The 16,052-nt window shown below is 45.8% G+C and overlaps 1 protein-coding gene across 4 annotated transcripts in view; it reads right to left on the bottom strand.

The window, feature by feature from the left end:
• LOC126475739 (phosphatidate phosphatase LPIN3) overlaps positions 1-16,052 on the bottom strand; it is a 302,247-nt gene that overhangs the window by 163,747 nt on the left and 122,448 nt on the right. For all 4 annotated transcript variants that reach the window (XR_007586763.1, XM_050103489.1, XM_050103491.1 and 1 more), the window contains exon 2: positions 4,888-4,959. The gene's annotated coding sequence lies outside the window, so the exon portion shown is untranslated. The remainder of the gene's footprint in view (positions 1-4,887; positions 4,960-16,052) is intronic.

The raw sequence follows: 16,052 nt of genomic DNA, 5'->3' as shown, positions 1-16,052 counted from the left end.
TTCCCCAGATGTTCTTTCAGCTTGCAGAGACGATGGCAGTCGCATGGTACCACTGTCCCGCGTACTTCTGCTTTGGAGTACACTTCTGGGTTCCCGTACCATTTCAGTCACGTACTGTGAGATACCTGTCATCCGTATCGCAGCAGAACTGTGCCTTCAGGATAATCGGAACATGTACTCTCCTCTGACAATGCGGCACACTCGTTGCGCCATGGTCTTAGCATGGGATGACATGTCACTTACTTTCTGAAGTAGATTGCGTATAAAATATTAATTTTCTTCTGTATATCTCTCTCGTTGTATGGAGACAGGAAAGTTATATCATCTCACCTATTTTCGTAATGATATCTGATCTTTTATCTACGTCCATACATTTCTCCGATCTTAGTTTCCAAAGTTGAGAGAATTCACGATACAACGATATGAACCGAAATAAAAATTGCTTTTCTCTTAAAATACGCTGTCAACGTCCAAATGCGTACAGTCCCTCTTCTCGGAAGTGTAGCAAGCAACTGAATTTTATTTGTCAAATCTAACGTGAAGTTGTTTGTCAAATTGGCCATCAATCCAAAATTCTCTCAAACACGCCAGATCCCGTCTTTGCCATGCACGCCAAACGAAACAGTACACTGCCAAATAATTTAGCAAATTGTTCGATAGCCTACAGCGGCCCTTAGAGAAGTGCCTTGCATTGTGGGCGAGTGTTGATAGTTCAGGCTGTAGCGCCGGCGCGTGCTGTGACTTCTGCTGTGGAGGGCAGAGGGATTTTGGGCGTGGGGGGGGGGGGGGGGGGCGAAGGGAGGGGAGAATGACATTAGACACGTGCACTTGCTGGTTGCCACCCGTTATGTGAACGTCCACGATCTCTCTAAAGTGCTACGGACCAGCTTCGTTAAAAGAAAATCTTCCGATACTCACACTCGTTACTGCCCTGATAAAATTGTAGGAGCAGCCTGGCCTTGCCAAAGTACAATGTCACTATGTACTCAACTGATCGGAGAAAATTCGACTAAGACATTAAATGATTACTTGCAGTTTAATTGACTGTCATCAATTACAATCATAACAATTTTTAAAGAAACTAATTATATGACTAAACCTCAAAGAAAATATTAATCGTCCTCACGCAGTTAAACTTAAGAAGTTAAGAGCAGGGAGATTCTGTCCACTGATATTCAGCAACAAACAGCATCCTAAATCATATAAAATAAAGTCCATAGATTCCCATATGTCGTGCACGCTTGACCGTCTTAATTGTGTTTCTTCTTCAATACATACGAACCATCTATCTGTCCTTTCCAGAATGGAATTCCTACTTTCCTTATTTCCATCTCGGACGTCACTACCATATTTCTGAAGGCAGAACTGCTAAAAAAATAAAAAATAAAAAAAACGCCAGAAGAACTACAGCTTACAGACAGGCGCATAAACTCTAGGTAGTAACAGAAAGGCAATGGGGGCGAAAACCGTGCGATCCGATATGCATAGGACCGTCTCGTTTATGCAGTGTTCGAGCAGATAATATTCACCAATGTGTTGCGGCTGCCTACAACCTCATAGGTAAGACATGTTCGAGGGGCGTTCAATAAGTAATGCAACACATTTTTCCTTGGTCAATCTCGGTTAAAAAAATTTGGAATTAGCTCAGAGACATCGTGGAATGTTCCCGATTCAGCCCCAATAGTAACTTGAAGTTCCGATAGGTGGCGGCGCTATACTTAACGTTTAAAATGACTTCTGTAATGGCGATGGGTTCCAAGTAGAGAGTCGTCATTGAGTTACTTTAGACGGAAACCCAAAGCATTACAGATGTTCATAGGCATTTGCAGAATGTTGGCTCCTGCAGTGTTGGAACGTGCGTACACTCCCATTCGAGGTGGTCGACGGATCACAGTCAAACACCTCACTGCACAACTGGACGTCTCTCTTGGTGGTGCTGACACACTCGTCCACCAGTTTGTGTACTCAAATGTGTGTGCCAGCTGGGTTTCTCGCACCTAACGGACCACCATTAAGAGCAACGGAGGACCATCTGTGCAGAATTGCTTGCGCGTTACGAGGCTGATCGTAACAATTTTCTGCCGAACTTTGTCACAGGCTATGAAACATGGGTTCATCATATCGAACCGAAAACAAAATGACGCTCTATGGAGTGGCGCTACACCACCTCTGGCTCTGAGCACTATGGGACTTAACTTCTGAGGTCATTAGTCCCCTAGAACTTAGAACTACGTAAACCTAACTAACCTAAGGACATCACACACATCCGTGCTCGAGGCAGGATTCGAACCTGCGACCGTAAGTAGTCACGCGGTTCCGGACTGAAGCGCCTAGAACCGCTCGGCCACCGCGGCCGGCTACACCACCTCTCCCCCGAAGAAAAAGTTCATAGTCGCACTCTCAGCCGGGAAAGTCACGGTGCAAGATCCCCTCGCTTCTAAACTGATACTGTTATTACTCAGCTTAGCCGCGAGTCTGTAGAGGGTGGTATATGTGACGTACAGTATGACTGGTCAGCATTTCCACCCGAAATTTGCGAGTGTAAGTCGGACCTTCCTTGATCCGCCGTGGTGGGTCGTGTCGTCGGATTTCCTCCTACATGTGCGTGGTGCAGCTCTCGTAAATGTCGTCCCGTGCAGATTCTTCATTGGCGCATTGGATGTTTCAGTCGGTGGAAGCTAATTATCTGAAATTGCTGTCGGTCAACTTTGGGGTAGCTATTTACTCTAAATTAACATTCAGAATGCCGTAATATTACTTTTATTCCTATTAGATCAATAATGAAACACTCATGTCACAAACTACTCGTAAACTCGTAACCGAGGGCATGGCTATCATCGAACAAGACAGGACGAGCTCTTAACGCCGACTGCCGACTTTGGCACGCAGTCCGTATCTCTTACTAGTTCCGTCATAGTTCGTGGATTTCCGATAAAGTTCGTAGTTACTAAGATATGCATTTGTTAATGAACGGGTGTGAATTTTAACGAGGCAAAATTATGACAAATAGTTTCAAACATCCAGAGGCTCCTCCTAGTATTCTTGTTGTTATAAATGACTTTAATTATTAAATATAAATAAACAAAATCGGTGACTTGGGTCCCAAGATGACGGTACTTCCCGTCATGTATATTTCCCAGGCTAACGCTTGTTGCTAGGTCCAGCGCCGAGCCCCATCCCACTACGCGCGACATACGGTCTCTTCGTCACCTAGCCGGACAGCGTGGGAAATGCTCTCCGATTCATGGCCGGCTACGGACTACAGCACTTCCTAACTATCGTGAATACATCAGTGACAGACAATAATTTATTAAAACTGGTAAAAATGTCTTCCTCACGTAAGAGGCACCTTACAATGGGGACGATATTCTGGCACTTTGAAGGGGGCTATTCTGTTTGATGTCCTCCTCATGCCGCAACGATCAATTCTGAAGTGTATTGTGCTACCCTCAGGACATTGAAGAAACAACTTCAGTGTATTCGTCGCCACTTCTCCCGACAACACAAGGCCTAACACTAGTCTGCAGACTAGAGAGGAGCCGACAAAACTTCATTGGACTGTCTTCCTCATCCGCCCTACAGCTCGGATCTCGTACCTTCCAAGTGCCTTCTGTTTGGGGAAGTTATTGATGCAGCAAGACGTTGACTCCGATGTCTGCCAGTAGACTGGTACGATGCGGGCATAGAAGTCCTCCCACTAAGGTGGCGCAAGGCCATCGATTGTACGGAGATTATGTTGAAAAATAGGGTTTTGTAGACGAAAGAGAGGGGAATAGTGTGGTGTATTGGAATCCTGAATAAAACAAACCTGCTCTCAGAAAAAACTGCGTTTCTTTATTTACTCAACGCCCCTGGAGGATTCCTTTGAGAAGTACACGGTTGCTTTCCTTCTTCATTCAAACTTTTGTTACGTCTGCAGTGACATCGTCTTCGACGGGACTTTAAACACTAACCTTTCTTTCTTCGTTTTTTCGGCTGCAGTACTCCACATCGCTGATGAGTTGTGTCAAAATGGCTTGATGAGTTTTCCATGGATACGATATTGCTTGTGTGGAAAATGGTTCAAATGGCTCTGAGCACTATGGGACTTAACATCTGTGGTCATCAGTCCCCTAGAACTTAGAACTACTTAAACCTAAGGACATCACACACAACCATCCCCGAGGCAGGATTCGAACCTGCGACCGTAGCACGGCCACCGCGGAAATTCAGGTCTATTCAGCACACCTGGAACACGCTCGAACGAGATGAAAATACCTTGGACTCAGATCGTAACAGTGGCAGTGAGTCTGCCGTCACGGATAAGGATGTGCACTTTGACACTTTCGATGTCCGTAGAAGCCCTGCCACTACGACGTCATGAGAGCGATACCGGCTGCTACACACTACTAGGTAGCTGTCTGTTGCTAACGAGCTCCAGTCTTAGAGATTTCACACGAATAGTTTTCTTTTTCGGTTATTATTATTATTATTACTTGATTGTTCATTTCACCGACAAAACAACATTTATAAGCGATACGTTAAACTGCATATTTCGTGAATTGCTACAGCTCTGTTAGGATTTAGGGAAACGATAAAGTACCTAGCCGGCCGGGATGGCCGAGCGGTTCTAGGCGCTACAGTTTGGAACCGCGCGACCGCTACGGTCGCAGGTTCGAATCCTCCTTCGGGAATGGATGTGTGTGATGTCCTTAGGTTAGTTAGGGGACTGATGACCACTAGTTCCATAGTGCTCAGAGCCATTTGAACCATTTTTGATAAAGTACCTAAATCTGGATTGATGGACTGGGATTTGAATACTTTTCTGTTTCAAAGACATCTCTGCTTGCTGTAAAAAGTAAATAGTGTGCGCTAGGGCAAAAATACCACAAAATAATCTGTACTCACCTCACAAACTGTGATTCGTCCAAAGAAGTGTTTTGTAGACAGTAGACTGCTCACGCACTACGAAACGCAAACCTGGAAGAAAAAGGCAAGATGCTTTATTGTCATAATATGCAATCACCAGAAACACACATTAATGCATTTGGACAGATTTTACCGTCAAACGTATGTTTGTTCAGTATTTGTCCAGCCATGGGGATAGCAGCCGCTAATGATAGCTACTCTCTCAGTCACGAGTGGGCAGTTTTATTTTTAAAACCATGGCACGACACGATACGATAAGATTCGCCACAATTCTGTTAGGAGAGTCCTACGCCACATCTATCTGGGATTTATGTAAATTTTGTGTGTAAACCATACTGGTAACCGTTTGTGTGCTGTGATTTTGTGACATAGATAGGGAAGGGTCTCGGTATTTACCTGGACGAGTGTCGAAAACTGCAGAAAAATCATCGTACTGGCAGTTGTACCAACGTGAAGTTGGTAAATCCTGGACACGTTTCCAATTCGTTGGTTCAAATGGCTCTAAGCACTATGGGACTTAACATCTGAGGTCATCAGTCCCCTATACTTAGAACTACTTAAACCTAACTAACCTAGGGACATCACAGACATCCATGCCCGAGGCAGGACTCGAGCCTGCGACCGTAGCTGCAGCGCGGTTCCGGACTGGAGCGCCTAGAACAGCTCGGCCACAGCGGCCGGCTTCCAATTCGTTGTTACCTCGCCTCCCTGCCCTGGAAGCTATAGCTCTGCACGCTAAACCATACTAGCAGCTTTCTCTGCTTTTCAAATGATGGACACCACTTCATAGCACTATAAAACGCCTTTTGCAGTCACGAACCGCAAAATATAATTAAAACTTTGAAAACGATAGTATTTCTGGTAAGAGTTTTGACACTTCAAGTTTTATATGGTTAGAAATATTAAAAAAAAGAACTATCGGTTCACTGTGACATACAGCTGAGAAAAAATTACGAAGGAGGGTAAGGCGTTCATAATCAATGTTTCAAGATATTTGTACGAATTGCTGATTTTCAAAATATTTCCACCAGCGGCACCACATTTTGTTGGCATGCGTGTGCAGCCACTTCCGAAGAGAAAGAGGAAAAGAAGTTTAGTGTGAAACTTTCCGTCGACGATGAAGTCATTAGCGTCGGAGTGAGTTCTTTCATGTGGAAGATACGACATGAAAGATTGATAGTTGGTGCCTAATGCTCTTTGTTAAAGGTGAGTTGCACGGGTCAGTCACCTCTAGTCAGTTGTTACTGTGAAGATAACATAACAATGTGGCGACTTTGGATGCTTACACAGGGTCACTAGTTGCGTAACCACGGTCCACGTGCTGTGCACTCATTCCTGATAAGAATGGCTCTTAAACGTTTCAAAATACTGACAGATGCATAGCACTGACACTCTGTAACCCGAATTTGATGGTTCCGGTATCAAAGGTAGTTATTTCATCTGCAGCTGAGATGTTTTATCAGGTCTAAATAGATCTCAGTAGAGGAATTTCGATCGAAATTCGTGTGTCGTTATTCAGGAATAATATTCTAACAGGAAACAAAATTTTGGCCTTGACATAAATTTTTTGCTACCCGTACGTGCCGGATGCAGTAAATTTTTCCACACAAGCGCCATATCACTTGGAGTCATTCATCTGGGATAAACCGGGTCGCGTTGAAGGAAGACTTGGAATCAGATCAGAGGTGTTAAATTAGATTTGATGTACTTCTCGTTCCAATAGATCCACAATGAGGAGATCCTCCAGGATGTAGATCATGCCAGAAAAACGAGAATACACAAACAATAATTGGAAAGAAAAAGAAATATGCTAATGTACGTCCCAAAGATGCCATGTGAAATGTCCCTTATGGATGTGGAATGGGTAAAAAATTCTTAAACATAATTTTCTTTAAAAGGTAATAAATAATTTGTCACAAAACATGTAAATGTTCAATCCATTGAGTGGCGTAGGATAACTCTTAGGCCTATTCAGGCTGTTTTAGTTTTATTTCTAGACCATGCCCTCGTAGACATATTATATAATCAGGTTTATCTTCTGAAAAAAAGGTTCAAATGGCTTTGAGCACTATGGGACTTAACATTGGAGGTCATCAGTCCCCTATAACTTACAACTACTTAAACCTAACTAACACTTAGGACATCACACACATCCAAGCCCGAGGCAGGATTCGAACCTGCGACCGTAGCAGTCGCGCGGGTCCGGACTGAAGCGCCTAAAACCGCTCGGCCACCGAGTTTATCTTCTGAAGAAGGCTCAATTACTTGGGCTGAAACCTAGGTAAAGGTTGGTTTCATTACCGCAAACGAGGCTGATAGTTTCTTATACATTAGATTATCACGATTGCTGACTGGGCAGCAATGTTGAAAGTACTATAATTCTTAGGCTATTGCGCAGCGATCATCAAATAGAAGAAACCATTTTACAGCTTGGTCGCATTATAGTACTGAATTGAATTTGAATATAGCGAAAGTATACTAATACTCGCGTTATTTGATACTATTACTAACACATACACTGATGAGCCGAAACATTTATCACCACTGTCCACCGCGGAGTTGGATGTAAGCTGTTACGGGCACGTGATGCGGTGACAAGCGTATGTAAGTGAAGGAGAGACGGACGGAGAACCACCCTAGCGAAGATATGACCTGCAAATGGGGAACTCTATTGAGATAAGCGACTTTGACAAAGGGAAGATATATTTAAGGTGACCCTGTGAAAGGCTATATCGAAAACGGCGAAGTTGACCAAACGTTCACGTGCTACTTTCGTGAGCATCTACCGAAAGAGGTAGAAAGACAGTGAAACTAGGTGCTAAACGGTTGAAGTTCACAGAATGTGGGGTTCGGAGGCTTGTCTGAAGGGAGTGGTGGTCTGCGGCATCTGTGCCGAAAGAGCACAATGTCGCGTCTGTAGATTCCTGCGAGCGGATCAGGATGGGATCTAGACGCTAAATCCAGTAATGAGGTGGCTCGTCCAACTCCTGCCGGCCGGTGTGGCAGTGCGGTTCTAGGCGCTTCAGTCTGGAACCGCGTGACCGCTACGGTCGCAGATTCGAATCCTGCCTCGGTCATGGATGTGTGTGTGATGTCCTTAGGTTTGTTAGGTTTAAGTAGTTCTAAGTTCTAGGGGACTGATGACCACAGATGTTAAGTCCCATAGTGCTCAGAGTCATTTTTTTCGTCCAACTCCTGGTGCTGGAAAACAAGCTGGAAATTCTTTGCAGATAAGGGAACTTGGTGGGATAAGGGACGTATACTTCTGATGAAATAACTGAGATGAAACACGAGGTAGGATAAGACCACTGTCGCACCCTCAGAGGCACCAACACATCGAATGTAAGTTGGCAATCCTGCATGTACCCTGTGCAGCTAAGTGTCACGAGAAACTAAGTCCCGTCCCGAGGGCAGATTAACTCAGGTCTAGCGTCTGAGGCAACAGTCGAAGGAATCTCCTTAGCAGCACCAGCTGCCCTGCTTATATAGGCTCGTCTGATGCAATCGCCCGCGATCACGCGCGTCTCCCGTATCCTGTCGTCCTTCCAGAACATTCTGTCGTAGCTGGCCATGTAGCTCCAGCGTACCTTGCCACAAAAACGCAACCTCTCCTGCTTCCCAGCGCCATGGCTGACGTTAGGTTGCTTTCCTACATGTTCGTCTTATGCAATCTTCTGCATTTCTACTCACATCCGCGATCCATTCGCGACAACAATGCTGGTGCACGCACAAGTGTTTCGGAGCACAACGTTCATCGTACATTGTTGAACCTGGAGCTCCGCATCAGACCACCCTTACGTGTTCACATGTTGATCGAACGACATCGTCCATTATGATCGCAGTGGGCACAGGACCATCGGGATTGGACTCGGCCAATGGAAAGGTACGGCTCTAGGGGTGAACTACATTTTTGCTGCACTCGGCTGATGGTCTTCTCCACAGACGCCGTCATCGGGGTGAACGGCGGCTCTAAACATGCAGCGCGCCACGGACGCGGGCTGTGGCGGCAGTATTACGCTATGGTAGACATTCTCCTACGTTTGTATAGGACGGCTGCGAACCACCTACATCAGTTCATGCTTGATGTCTTATTCCTCGGTGATGTCACCCTTCAGCAGTATAATTGTCCGTGTCTCGGAGCCAGAACCGTGCTACAATGGTTTGAGGAGCATTATAGTGAATTCACGTTGATGTTTCGGCTACCAAATTCGCCTGTTTTAAATCCTATGGAACACATCTTGGTTGCCATTGGGTGCTATCACCGCACACGCAAATCAGCGGCCCGCTATTTACGCGAATTACGTGACCTGTGCATAGACATCTAATGCCATATACCTCCGCAAATCCAGCAACAAACTGTCGGATCCCAGATACGCAGAATGAGTGACGTATTTCGTTCCAAAGACGGACAAGCAAGCTATTAAACAAGTGGTCATATTGTTTTGTATTCACATCAGTTGGTTCTACGAAAAACGTCAGCGACGGAGTAAAAAGAGTTGGCCACCAATAAATCCATTAGGCTAGATTTGCTAGATTTGTCACCTGTAGGTTCGAGCAACTCGTGAGTATTACGGAAACACTCCATGAAATCCAAATGGGAGTGCCTGGAAGGCATTTTATTTCGCAAAACACTACCGAGAAGGCGGCCGCTGTGGGCGAACGTTCTAAGCGCTTCATTCCGGAACCGCACTGCTGCTACGGTCGCAGGTTCGAATCCTGCCTCGGGCATGGATGTGTGTGATGTCCTTAGGTTAGTTAGGTTTAAGTAGTTCTAATTCTAGGGGAATGATGACCGCAGATGTCAAGTCCCATAGTGCTTAGAGCCATTTGCACCATTTGAACTACCGAGAAAGTTTAGAAAACAATCCTCCTGCCACCACCAAACGCCGGCCGCAGTGGCCTAGCGGTTCTAAGCGCTTCAGTCTGGAACCGCTCGACCGCTACGGTCGCAGGTTCGATTCCTGCTTCGAGCATGGGTGTGTGTGATGTCTTTAGGTTGGTTAGGTCTAAGTAGTTCTAAGTTCTAGGGGACTGATGACGACAGGTGTTAAGTCCCATAGTGCTCAGAGCCACCACCAAACATGTCACGGAAGGGCCGCGAAGACATGTGGAGTCCAGACTCTTACGAACGATGCTGAGATGCCTTGGTGTGCGGACCGTAGCGAGAAATGGAGGAGATGGCGGATCGTCTCCTCCCGGCAGAGTTCGCTCGCCAGCTTGCTGGAATACGGCGGCGCACATGGTAGCCGCGCGGTCTAGGCGCCTTGCCACGGTTCACGCGCCTTCACCCCGTTGGAGGTTCGAGTCCCCCCTCGCGCATATGTGTGTGTGTGTGTGTGTGTGTGCGTGTGTGTGTGTGTGTGTGTGTGTGTGTGTGTGTGTGTGTGTGTTGTCCTTAGTGTAAGTTAGTTTAAGTTAGATTAAGTAGTGTGTAAGCCTACTGATTGATGACAGCAGTTTCGTCCCATAGGAACTTACCACAAATTTCCTAATTTTTTTTGGAATACCGCCGCTAAAACAGCGCTTCCGGCAAATAGCAACGTGATTCTACGCCACAACGCGGGAGTCAGAAAAGCAACTGGGCAGTGGCTCGGACAATCAGATGCACTGGCGGCCGACCACACGCTGGACGGACCTACTGCGCGAGTAGCGATCACGCACCAGCAGCAAAAGAAGAGACCAAGTCCAAAACAGTGACCTCGAGACAAAAATTCGAACCAAGAAGTAACAAACACCACAGGCAGCAGCAGGAACAGCAGTACAGATTGCTTGAACTACTTTTCACCGAGGCAAGAAGCCCCGTTAAGTCACGACGGAGGCTCGTACAAAGCGTAGAGTTAGTCATTTTTACCTCGCTCTGTTTGCAAATGGAACAGGGATGGGGAAAAAAATGTGTGTGAAATTTTATGGGACTTAACAGCTAAGGTCATCAGTCCCTAAACTTACACACTACTTAACCTAAATTATCCTAAGGACAAACACACACACACCCATGCCCGAGGGAGGACTCGAACCTCCGCCGGGACCAGCCGCACAGTCCATGACTGCAGCGCCTCGGACCGCTCGGCTAATCCCGCGCGGCAGGGATGGGAAAGACTAGCAGTGAATGACAGAAGGTATCCTCTGCCGTGTAGTGTTTAGTGGCTTACGGAATATATACGTAGACATAAATGTCGCGGTACAGTATCGATTGTTGCTCATATTCCCAATTTCGGGACGTCCCTAGCAACATTAACTTTGGCAGCAATGCAAGGATATAAAGGCTACTCCGTAAGTCAGACAGGTGATGCCTGTTCAAGTGTGTGTGTGTGTGTGTGTGTGTGTGTGTGTGTGTGACGGGACAGGTGTAGCAGGGAGTCAGCTGGCAGCTGGCAGTAGCACGTGTAGCGGCGCGTGAGTGGACACCGCTGGGCGTGTTGTGGGCGCGCGCACGCGACCGACACGTGCCAGGAGCGGGCAGCTGCCAGCACAGGCGCACACCGGCCCCGAGGCATGCACGCCCGCAGATATGACCCAGGCAAGGGCATCCTGTCCTTACACCGGAAGTGTTACCAATTGCGAATCACGTTACACACGGTATTCGTCGTCGTTCCTACATGCTCAGAAATGACTTCCTACGTCTGAAGGAACGTGCCATAGTTCATGTTCCCGTATTTACTGCACGCACATCGGAAAGACACAAATACCATACTATTCTCTTGATTACATGTTTGAGCTAATACATCCGCATCCGAGTCGCACTACGTTACATATATGCCGCAGCAACACCTTCAAACAGCATTTTTTGATTGCCCCTCATACATTATTAATAATATCGACTGTCGGAGATAATAGTTGTATTAGATTAATAATAAAGCCACAAAATCTTTTAGAGAACAAAAGTCGAAAAAATTTCGGAAGTGGCCAGATGCGAACTTGCTACCTTTCTCCTTACAGTATACGACACTATCAACTATAGTGGCTCAAATGGCTCTGAGCACTATGGGACTTAACATCTGAGGTCATCAGTCCCCTAGAACTTAGAACTACGTAAACCTAACTAACCTAAGGACATCACACACATCCATGCCCGAGGCAGGACTCGAACCTGCGACCGTAGCAGTCGCGCGGTTCCGGACTGAAGCGCCTAGAACCGCTTGGCCACCGCGGCCGGCCTATCAACTATAGTAAGACTTGAAAACTGACAACATAGTTTTAGTTGTATGGTACACAGTGTCTGAAGCTTGGAGCTAAAAATGTGATTACTTGACGTTTAACTATGAAAAATTGAACAAAAAACCATTCACTTGTGCCGTAGAACTGAAAAGTCGCACTTTCATAGCACTTTAACTCTAGAACCCTTTATCTGCCGATATGTAGTTCCCTATCATTTTATTATAATAAATCGTACATAAAACGACGCGTTTTCGAGAGATTCTCAGTTTGCTGGTGCTTTGAAACAAATTACATTCACACAGCGTACGCTATAATATATAAACCACAAAATACGGAGTTCAACTCCCTACGGTGGCTCCTAAGTTCTGCTTGTGACGTAAAATCGACGCTGCATCTTGACCACATTCCCGTCAATAAGGTAAAAATCTAAAGTGCCAGATATCCCATTCAAGCTTCGCGATGTAATGGAACATGGAATTGCGATGCGAGGTCACCAACTCCTCGTCCACGATTGTTTTCACGTACCATGAGAGGACGCATTAAAGGTAAACGCTCGTAAGGCACTATAATGCCCGTGTAACCAGCGGAGCTGGGTCAGATGTCCAGCGGCCCATTGTGGCCGCGCTGTTCTAGGCGCTACAGTCCGGAACCGCGCTGCTGCTACGGTCGCAGGTTCGAATCCTGCCTCGGGCATGGATGTGTGTGATGTCCTTAGGTTAGTTAGGTTTAAGTAGTTCTAAGTATAGGGGACTGATGGCATCAGATGATAAGTCCCATAGTGCTCAGAGCCATTAGAACCATTTTTCAGATGCCGAACTGGGAGCTCCCCACACTCGGGTACATTCGGCACCTTCCCACACTCGCTTTCGACGAGTTGCAAGATTGGTATACTTTCCCATTTGATTGCCTCTTTGGCTGAGTAAAGAAACCGGTGGAAATCTGTCCTTATAATAAGATAAAAGTACAGTAAGCTAAGATCTTTACAGGTTCGAGAGACATCCCGATTCAAGCAAAAGGGGAAAAGAGAAATGATTAGGGTGCCATGTCATTATAAACGGAACGCAATGTCGGATAGGACAAAGATGTATCATTTCCAAATGGACCATCCCAGTATCTGCCTTAAAGTATTCATAAAAACATTAAAAACGTATGTGTGGGTGACTGGATGGGGATTTTAAATGTGATTCGGAGAACTATGTTTTATAAATCATTAAAAGAATTAATTTTAAGTATGTTCTGCTTGGACGCGTTGGCACGCTAATAGCCAGGGATGATATTTTATGGAAGTGGCATTATCTGCGAACCATACAATTGTTGAGAGATGAAGGCTAGCCTGTATGCTATTTGGACGAGACATGGTTGAACGCAGGACAAATCTCAAATAACGTCTGGGTAGATGACGCCATAAAATCCTCTAGACAAGCTTTTCTGTCCGGATTATCCATCGGAAAATATGTCCGACCGGAGGTTAAGTCCAGAATCGCATAGGTTCGCAACACTACAGTTCCTAACTGTTCTAACTATAAACTCTACTGAGAGCAAAGACAGCAAGTCCATCTGTACCAACAAAAGCTGATATCGCGCGACCGTCACACAAGGGCGCTCACGACGGAAGACCTCGTATCTCCACTGCTGGCTTGCCAGCAAGGCTTGGCTCCCCACCATCGTAATTCCGAAAATGAATCATATTCCCGAAACCACGGAATATTCTCCCTCTCTACAGATTCTTCCAAACGCCGACCAACCATATTGTAGTCTTTTGTCGTCCAGCGCGGAAAGTTTGCGAGGAGAATCCTATACTCGTACAATGATACGCTTCTGAGTAAAAACCCTTGGAAATAACCTAGCCTGCGTGGTTTCCGAGGTGCCGCTTCTTCGTTCCTCTCACCTGCGTCCAAGATTTTAGTAGTTTCTGAAGTATAATCCTTCCGGTTCGGCTACAAAGCCGGCCAGTCGCGACTCTATTGTGCTCCAGCGCTTAGGTGCTACGACGTCCGTCTTGCTATTTCCTGTGTTTAAGCAGGACCAACACACCTGTGTGGGCCTTCCACCCAAGGCTTGAGTTCTGTCTGCCGTTTCATTTCCACTGTCTTCCAACCTCTACTAGTAAGACAATAAAGACACTCCGTCACCTTTCATGCAATAATCATTAAAAATTATTTACAAGGCGTATGTGACAATGTCAGTCTCCTTTAAATATTCATATATACGATGTACTACCTGTCAAATAATACCTAATGTGGTTGTAGATCACGGCAAAGTATGTGGATGAGTGCTTGTAAGGTGCGAAATTGTAGCCACCTTACAAGGGCATAGACTGCAAGTGCTACTATGTGATGAAGAGGCTAGCACAGGAGAAGAATTCGGGGTGGACCGCATCAAACCAGTCAGAAAACAAATGAATAAAAAAAATTACTACCATCCTCTCCAATGAGTTCGCGTATACTCTCCTACGTCACTGTAAATGTTTTCTGTGGTGTCAAACACTTAGGTGGCTGTTTCTGCTAGTGTTGTGTTTTGTGCAATACATTGATGCTGAGCTTACTGTAACATTCAGGCGCTTCCGTGGAACAGGTTGGCACAGCCTGAGCTGATATCTTCCGGCGGATCCACGGCCAGTCGTCGCGGTAATGGAGAAGCCACCCACTACCACTTTCCCTGCCGTTGCGTTGTGTTGCACAATACGCGTGCCGCATCAGCATGCTCGCTCTGATTCACATTGACGTCTCCTCTCAACAAACAACAAACAAAACACACACACACACACACACTATTCCACTGTAGTACGAATCGACTAGCCGTTACAGAAATAAAGGAAGTGTGAATGTGGCTCTTTGGAACATTCTATTAAGTCGGAATATCCTCGCCAGCCGTTGTGACCGAGCGGTTCTAGGTGCTTCAGTCCGGAACCGCGCTGCTGCTACGATTGCAGGTTCGAATCCTGCCTCGGGCATGGACGTATGTGATGTCCTTAGGTTAGTTAGGTTTAAGTAGTTCTAAGTCTAGGGGACTGATGACCTCAGAGGTTAAGTCCCACAGTGCTTAGAGCCATTTGAACAATTTTGGAATACACTCACTACTTGTTTGGCTCTTTGGAACTTTCTATCGAGTCGAAATATTCTCACAACTTCTTTATTTAACCATTATTTACCTAAAGCTTCTGGGAAGCAAGTATTATAGTCAACACCATCTCATAGGGAGTAAAGGACGAAATCCGCCCCCTCTTTTGTTTGTTTTCACATACATGCGCCCAAAGCGTGATTTATCTGTTTTGTGAGACACTGCTGAGTTCACGCAGATGGTGGAGTAAACAAGTTGAGAGAACATTCAGAGTAAACCCTGCATATTGATCTGAAATTCACGCCACAGCAGGTGCTCACTTTGATGAAAACAGTGTGGAGAGTATGGGTCGTGTTTGCGGACACACAGAGCGTAAGTTTGCCAATAGATCATGCCGTAATATACACACTGGGACTTTTCGTTGCTTAACATTTGCTTTGAGCTTCAGTTGTTATACGGTGAAAGCTGTTTATGACGATGAAAAACTGAATACGAATTTTCTATCATTTGATGAAATTCAGAAGATTTTCCGCCAGGAGAGGACTCCCAAACATTATTTATTCTCATAATAAAAAAATTTCAAGCCGCGAACATGAAGCTAAAAGACCTCTCTCATTTCTGTAAGAACACGAAGGTCAGCTAGCACATCGCTCAGTGCGGTGTTTCATGGAAATTCATTGTATCACTGGTGGCTTGGGGAGGCTGGTGGGAGCGTATGGTACAGACAACGCAACATTGCCAGAGACAGATTTTCTAAACATCCGTTGTAGACGAGGATATACTTAGAGCTTTACTCGTGGAAATAAAAGCTGCAATCAAATTGCCACCAATCACGCAAGGCGACGCGGAAACACTGACATCAAGTCAATTCTCAACATGCGAACGGCTAACTACATTACCCACCGGTCCTGAGCTCAGTATACGAAGGA

The sequence above is a fragment of the Schistocerca serialis genome, chromosome 1 (assembly GCF_023864345.2).
Source record: "Schistocerca serialis cubense isolate TAMUIC-IGC-003099 chromosome 1, iqSchSeri2.2, whole genome shotgun sequence".
Classification (NCBI taxonomy): Eukaryota; Metazoa; Arthropoda; class Insecta; order Orthoptera; family Acrididae; genus Schistocerca; species Schistocerca serialis.
Note: the sequence above shows the minus strand (reverse complement) of the source record. Positions and strands in the feature narration are given on the sequence as shown.